Genomic DNA, 8,114 nt, shown 5'->3' with positions numbered 1-8,114 from the left:
AAAAACAGTTTTCCGGCACATCCTTAAGAGGGAAGAGCTCCACGGTCCAGATTTTGGGCAGCCTAATTCCACTTAAATCCCTGTGCTTAGGGTTTCCTGTGGCTGGCTCTAGACCTTTGGGCATCCTATGCAATACAAAACACTAAAAGAGGGGTATTGAAGTGAAGTGAGGCTGACTGAACCTAGGCCTATAGGTTTTTACTCCTAGAAGTGTTTTTTTCCTATGTTTTATCCTACAGTATGTCCAAGACAGGCAGGAAGTGTCCTGGTTGAGAGCAAATTACACAACAACCTGCTGCAAACAGCCTGAGCTAAAATACCTGACTTTCAATAGGGCTTTCAACTCTTAAGATTCTGGATCCAGCTGCTGGTCTTCAATTTTGGCTGCAACACGGGCAGAAAGCTGCAGCCTCTGTTGAGTATAACGGCAGGACCATGCAGAGATATTTTTTGTCACATTTTGTGAGAAGGGCTAAGGTAAATAAACAGAGTCCCAAAATCCAGTACCTGAAACAGCTTTTTATCTCTGGCATTGCAGATTTTTTACTCATCCTCTTGATCTCTTTATGCATGTGTATGTATACTAGAAAATGGAAAAAGGGTCTGGAGCAAATAGTACAATTTGGTTTAGTATAATAATTCTGACAAAGCCATAAAGTTGTAGTAGAATTTAAGTTGGATTCTGTTAGTAAAATAACTATGTATTGTTTTCAAAAACATTCGTATTTTTCCATTAAAATATTGCAATCTATGCCTAGCTTTTGAAGCTCTTTTGCCTTTGAGGTGATAAGGCTCGACAGTTGTGCAACCAACAGGTTTGACCATTGTTTTTTTTCTATTATGTCACAACATGCTCTGCTCCTAAATTGGAAAATATCACTGTCTTCATATTTCATGATATTCTGGGGAATACGAAGTGAGCTTTTTTATGGACTAGGACAAAGAAGCATTGGAACAGCATATGCAGGAAGTCACAGTGTGACCACTGGGGATACGGTGAGATGCAAAAAACTCACATTTCTACTTACAGTGCTATCTGGGAAGCAATTTCCCAATAATATAAGAAGATATATGGATAGTCTGACCTATTTTTTTGTAGAGACTCACTGCAGCTGAGTATTTCCTGTAGTGACCTGGATCCAATATCGTAGAACCTAATAAATCAGTTAATATTTCAGGTAACTAAAATATTAAAAGATGCCTTAAAGATTTAAAATTTTCCACACATCATACTCCAGCTTAACAAACAAAGGTAATGTGAAACATGTAAAAATTCCCCTCCTTTATTAATTTTTCATTCTTTTTTTTTTTAACTTGAAAGCTATCCAACTAAGCAAAGGGGAGCCATGACCTTAGAAAGCACTTTTCTCTTTACCAGAGTGTTCAGAGACAATGTGTGTGGCACATTTAAGTGATACATAATCCCCAGTTCTTCCCCTCAGTCTCTAAGGAATAAAGACAGAATCTCTTGTTGTGGTAAGAACTATTCCCCAGAATACAGATTTCATCTATGCAGTGCATCTAATGCTGTTCAGTTATCAAACATCCTGTTTAGTTCTGATCTGTCCACACATATGGGATTTTTGTCTGTGATTTGACTCAAGAATCCAAATTTTCATTTGTGTCACATAGGCTTCATGGTAATCCCTCGCTTCTCCTACGTATGAGATTCCATATAACCACCCCAGGAATAAATATACTTGGAATAGACCCAACTCCTTTCACTTTGTTGGGCTGTGCTGACATGATGTAACTGCACAGGCATCAGCTGCTTAGCCCAGGAGAATCTTTCCATTAAAAATGAAAAATAAAAATGGAAGCCTTCCTATTGTGCCCCTAAAACAAAAGGATCCCAGTTTCATATAGCCAGTGCTTTTGTATTAATCAGAGATCTGTTGATCTTTGCCAGCCACTACATTTCTTGGCAGTTCAAGGAGCTGAAACAGTTAATTCAGTATGATCTCTTAGAAAGAGCCTAGTAGCAGAAAAGGGTTGGCTGAAGGCATTTTCCTGTACTCAGGGTTTTAGTTAATTTTATATACAACAACTAGGATGACACGCTATTATGGAAAAGGTCATAATTCATTCCAGTCCTTTTGCAAGCCAGGAATTCCAGGATTTTTATAAGTCTTTTGTAAAATAGCCAATTTCATGTTGGGCATGCAAACACTTGGAATTGCAACTGTCAGGAGACAAAATTCATCAACAGTCGAATGGAATTAAACTCAAAACCATTTCAGTTACTGTATTCTCAACTAGATAAGCACAAAACAAAATTTTAGAAAAAATGGTTGTGACACTAAAATAATATTTTGCCATCAATCCATAGACATGAATTCAACCCCAAAATCCATAAAACTCAAGGCTTTGCATTTCTCATGAACCTCTGATGCAGGCTTCTACCCTTTTCAAGTTATCCTGCCTCTCCCAGCCCCGCAGAGAAACATGCACACCAGAAGTCCTTGGTGTAGCCATAGCTAACCACCGAGTTACTGATTATAGTTGGTTTTTTCTATTTGCAAATATTCTATGAATGTGCTGTAATTTGCTTATTTCTTTAATTTCATGTAATTTCATTTTCAGGTTACAGACTGGATACACCGTATTCATTGCAAGTATCAAGCAAGACACAAGACTTGAGCTAAGATTTCAGGTCATCACTGATAAACCGGTAGACAAAGACTACATCATGTCATTATGCTTACACATATACCTAATGCTAGAAGTTAAGTAGTTCAGCTTGCAGCGGGATCAGGGACTTGTCACAGGAGGAACATCAAAATACTCTTCAGCATTGTTTTTACTTCAGAAAAAAGAATAAAAGGGTGGCTTCTTTCATTTAGCTGGTTGATTCTTTTTTGTTGCATAAATGTGGACCTAACATCAGGTTTGTGAACACATCAGGTTTATGAGCACAGAGTTTATGAACACATTTTGCTTTTTACAAATTGCTTATAGATTGGGAAATGTTAAAAACAAAACCCAAACCATAACTTTTCACAGTGACGTTTTATAAAAAAATATTTTTATTTTTCCTAATTAAAATAGGAGATTTCATTCCAAAATATCCTTCCATTTTCTTTTTTAAAAAACGTTTTAAAAGCCCTCAGACCTATAGGTGTCCCTGGTAGTTTAGGATTTTGCCTGTGCTACCCACCAAAAATCTCTGAATGTTTTAGGTTTGGTTTAACCTGATTTCCCCCTCGCCCCAAACTGCAGAAAAACCATCCATCCTGGAAAAGTTCAACAGAAAGACAAAACAGTCACAAACTTCAGTCTGAAATTACCCAGATATTCAGTCCCCCTCAATGCCACAAGCCTAAAGCCGTGGCAGGGCAGGAGGTGCCCAAGGGCTGGTGGTGGTACCTTCCTCTGGGGTTGCAGCCCCCTCGGCCAGCTGGAGCACACAGCTGGGGGCAGAAACCCCTTCAGCCACCCGATATTAATCCACTGCCATGTGTGAGTCAGAGCCCAAAGACTCCCCAGGGCAGATTCACCATTTCATAGCAACCTTTCTTGATACACTCTAGATTTCGCCAAGTCAAGCAGCTGCATAGTCATTTGGCAGGCAGGTTGATCCTGCAATTTGTTGAGCACACATAGTAGTCCTTTAATGTAGTCCATTAAACAGACCTTGATGCCTGCGAGCAGTGCTCAGATTCAGTGGGACTACTGCAGCGATTGGGTTCAAGGTCCCATTCCTGGCGTGTACATGGAGATTTTGCCATTGAATTCCACCAGTGTGTGTGGAATACTCCAGGATCAGGTTGACTCTAACAACGTGGAGGAAAAAATGCTTTCAGGTGTCATGTCTGGTTACCCTGGCATTGTTGTTCTGCTACAGAAAAGTTTTCTGCATGCAAAATCTGCATTTTCACCTTGTAATGTTACAATTACAGCCTTTGCTAATGTCTGCCTAGATCCACTGTGAAAGTGGGGATAAAACTGAAATTACTCGAGTTGAAGGTTTCACATTTTTGCAAAAGCTTAAAATGCCTTTTTCTCCTAACTCTGCACACCACACATCCTCCTGGCTAATCCCGTGAATCCAGGGAACAAAAAGCCGCTTCACAGTCTGGCTTATTTGGATAATGAACTATCCAGAGGAATTAGATCTGGGGAAATGCTCTGATTTGCAGTTGTTTGAAGGCAGGACAAGTTAATAGTGTCACTGGTGAAGATAATACAAGGAATTTCAGAGATAAGCAGGGGCTGAAATGTCCCTGGTTTAATGGATAGCTGATGTTACACCTTGTTATTATTTTTAAAAGTCTGCACTTATAAAGACTGTCAACAGCAATGGATATAGCAGACTTCAGCTGCCTCATATCCACCAGACAATCCTGTTCTAACCCAACTATCACATATTCTTTGACTTGCAGCTACTTTTCCGATAGACGCTGCTACACATCAGTGCTGACCTACCTCAGTTTTGGTGCATGTGGCTATTGCTGTTCCCAGAGCACTGATAGCTGGCTGGAGGATATACCGTGGAGCAGAAGAAAAGGTCACTACTGAAATAGCTTTCCAACCACAAGCCCTGTCTGCAGGGGCAGATGCATCTTCTCACACACACCCTGCATCCCCCTCAAGTCAGGGGGCTGCAGGAGGAGCAGACAGGTCTACCTGTAGGGAGAAACAGAGAAAAGGCACAGATACACCCCTGATAGGAGAGAAGGGTCAAGAGAAGGGGAAATAAAAGTGCCCTGAAATAAGCTTTGCTCATTATAAGGGTCTGGAAGCTGGTTTGGGTAATTTTTTTCCTCTGACCTGCAAATGCCTCTTTGAAAAGAGGACATATAAGCCATTTAGGAAAAGTGTGTTTTCAGAAAGTGTTTAAAGGAGAATTATATGAAGGCAGAGACAGCCAGCCACTCCAGGCAAAGGAGACCATATTTATCAAAGTATTTTTAACAGTAGAAAAAAACATAACTATGTTGTCAAGTAATTTCTTCCTGCTGAAGTCGGCAAAAATATTAATTGAACAACTTACTTGACAAAAAACTCTGGCTATTATTTAGTCAGCTGAGGTTACAGCCTTATTTATGTCTGTTTCCAACCTCATTGTTATGAGAGTATCCCTCAGGAGCTAACAGTGTGAGATAGTACAAAAATGCTTTTATTTTATTTCATTGCCTACACCCAAATGCTTGGTAATTGTACTAAGTTTACTCAACAGGACAAGAAAAGGACACAGAGAGTGAGAATTTTAGTAGCAAAAATTATTCAAGAAAAAAAAATTTTGTTTCCCTCAACTCCCAACGTCCTGGACACCAGCAAATAACTAAGAGAAAAATGTCATCCAGAAAGAATTATTTGTGACCCAGCTGGTTCACTAGCTGGCTTTAATGAGATGACAAAAAAACTAGAATCCAGCTGTCTACAGTGAATCTTCAGGTCTTCAAGGTGGGGTTACTTCCAAATCATCGAAATAGTCTAGTATTCATATGGCAGGCTTGGAGATCCCCATTGCAAAGTGTCCCCACAGCCTCCTCTTTGCATGTACACACAAGTCACGCACATAGTTTTTAAAATGCCTGGAAAAAAAATCACAGTATAAAACAAAAAATGCGGCAAAGCCAGCAGGTGTTTGGGGACACTGGAGTATTTCCTCCCTTTATTCTTTTGCTTTTTCCTTCTGCTTTTATCCTCCCTCTCCTCCCTTAGCCGTGCTACCCCTCCCGCAGCCCTCCTCCCATCCCCCGTGCATCCCCATACATCCTTCTGCAAATACTCAACGCCTGACCAGGGCCTGCCCACCCAAAAAGAGAGGGAACAGTTGAAATATTCCCTCCAGGTTTTCCCTTCAGCATCACCATCAGGAAACTTGCTGCTCACAAAGGCACTGGTGGCCCCAGGAATCAAACACCGGCCCGAAGAGCAGGGGCTCTCGCCGTAGCCCAAACACAACTTATTGTAATCCCTTGCTGCCTCCTGTGCTTATACAGTACAGACCTTCTTGGGTTACAAGACACTTTGAAGATCTCACCTTCTCCCATTACTTGTCTTTTACATAAAATGTCCACAGATGTGAGTCTGCTAGTGTGTCAGAGGACTGCGGTTAATAATTTATAAACCAATACTTCCTATTGGGCATATTGTTTAACGTAGGGGTGTATTGGCAGCAGGAGTGGGCTGCTTTGCTGCAGGAGCACCCTCTGCTGACTCATGTGGGGCAGCAGCCCTGAGGCAGGGTGATGGCCGCCGTGGGGGGCCAGCTGGGGGCAAGCCCCCAGCTGCAGGGACACTGTGTCTCACCTTCTCCAGGGTGGTGGTGACTGTTAAACCCCTCGCTCTGCAGCAAATAGCAAGGCTTCATGGCCAACAAAGCACAAATGAAGGGGACTCTAGTGGAAATACCCTGATGTGTAATTCTCAGGAACCCCATGCAACGCACCCTCAACTTGCAAAGTGTCACTTTTAGAAAGCCTAGTGTTCTTTCCATGCGTGTGCTCCAGCAATCACACTGAAAGGGCTCCTCTTGAGCCAAAGCCACAAGGAAATGGTCTAGGCAGCTACACCTGAAAACAGGCTGGTGTGTGTGATGGTGTTTGCCCCGTACTCCTAAATCACCCCAGATCTGAGCGGAGCACAGGAGAGGATATGGGCAGATATATTTGCTGTGTCAAAGATAACTCTCTGCAGGTGGGACTGATGCTCTGGACCAGCAGTCACAGCCTGAGAAGACAGGTTCTCCCTAGGAGTGTGCACTGGGTGGATCTTCTTCAGCTCCCTTCCCATCCATGACAGCTCTGGAGCTGGAAATGCCAGCAACAATGGTGAGAACAGTTGAACAGCATCTTCCTGCAGGGATGTGTGAACCAGATCATCATAAATAAACAATCTGGCACAGCTAGCAATGGCTGCTCATTAAAGAACCATTGTGTAGCTCAAGAGTGCTGGTGGCAAGTGCTTATCCTTCCTACTCTTACCACATCTATCTCTATGAACACTAAGTCTATTTACTATTTCACTTCTTTGAAATATTTTTAAATGTTTCTAAACACTTTTTGAGTATTTGCTAATTGGTGAGCTAATGGTTCTTCACATCATCAGGAATCCTTGAGAGATTTTAAAATTATGATTAACTTCAGATTCCCAAAATGCAGTAAGTGGTATAAATGTTACAGAAAAATCTTTCCAGGGCACTGTGCAAATTCAGCTTGCTTTCAATTTTGCTTATGTCTTAGGTCATTTTTTTACTGGAAAAGTGATTGCAAAACCAAAGCATTCATGGCTCTCTAGGCATACCTTTACTGACCTGAGGAAGAGTTTGCTGAAAGCTTGTCTGCTTTTTCAGAGCAGTGTAATAAAAGATATTGCCTTCCCTTACAAACCCTGCCTTGTTGACTGATAAAAATGTTGTGAATGTCATTTCCAGCAGTGCTCTATTATTTTGATTAGAAGGGCAGGTTTAAAAACCTATTGTAGAGGGATGTCCTCATTTAGATAGAAACCAAACTGACATCCTCCTGCCTCAAACTTTTAGCTGCTTATCTCCAGTCTGTGGCACAGGAGTCCATTTTTGCACCAGCAGGAAACACAGCCATTGGAGGCTCTGTGCTGAACACCCTTCATGGTGGGACGGAGGTGCCATCATGTCCTGCCCCAGCTGAGGCTTCAGTGTCCTCTCACCATGCACCAAACATGCCGGCTGGGCTATTCCTCTCTCCACGCTGGTGCTGTGAGCCCCAGACTGCCCTTTCCCGCTGTCTTCATGCCAGGGTTGCTGCTGTTGATATATAGTGGGAGGCAATAAGCAGCCTGGACAAACAGTGGGACACATGGAAGGTGCTGTGTTGATACTCATGCAGAGGACTGTCATAGACTCCTTCACATGCACAGCACAGGTCCTCACCAGAGGTAAGGTCTACCTGTCTTCACAGACTGCTGCACCTCTTGGAGCATCTCCAGGGCATTTGCTATTACCAAATTTCACTATGCCCTGCTTTCTTGGATTATCACACAACACAGAATTTGTCTTGTTGATCTGCTGTTAACAGGGCAGGAGTACAGGCAGAGGTGATTTTGTGGTAAAAACTGAATTCTTTCCCTCTGAAAACTGAATTCATTCACTCATCCGGGGGGAACCAACACCTTCACAGAGGGCAGGC

At 42.2% G+C, this 8,114-nt stretch overlaps 1 long non-coding RNA gene across 1 annotated transcript; it reads left to right on the top strand.

Moving 5' to 3' along the window:
- Positions 1 to 281: 281 nt before the first annotated feature.
- LOC142055737 (uncharacterized) lies at positions 282 to 2,838 on the top strand. The gene is made up of 2 exons (XR_012660019.1): positions 282 to 477; positions 2,584 to 2,838. It is a non-coding gene; the product is annotated as an uncharacterized LOC142055737 (long non-coding RNA).
- Positions 2,839 to 8,114: the final 5,276 nt, after the last annotated feature.

This window comes from Phalacrocorax aristotelis, chromosome 3 (genome assembly GCF_949628215.1).
Source record: "Phalacrocorax aristotelis chromosome 3, bGulAri2.1, whole genome shotgun sequence".
Lineage (NCBI taxonomy): Eukaryota > Metazoa > Chordata > Aves > Suliformes > Phalacrocoracidae > Phalacrocorax > Phalacrocorax aristotelis.
The sequence above is the reverse complement of the archived record's forward strand: the minus strand, read 5'-3'. Positions and strand labels throughout refer to the sequence as shown.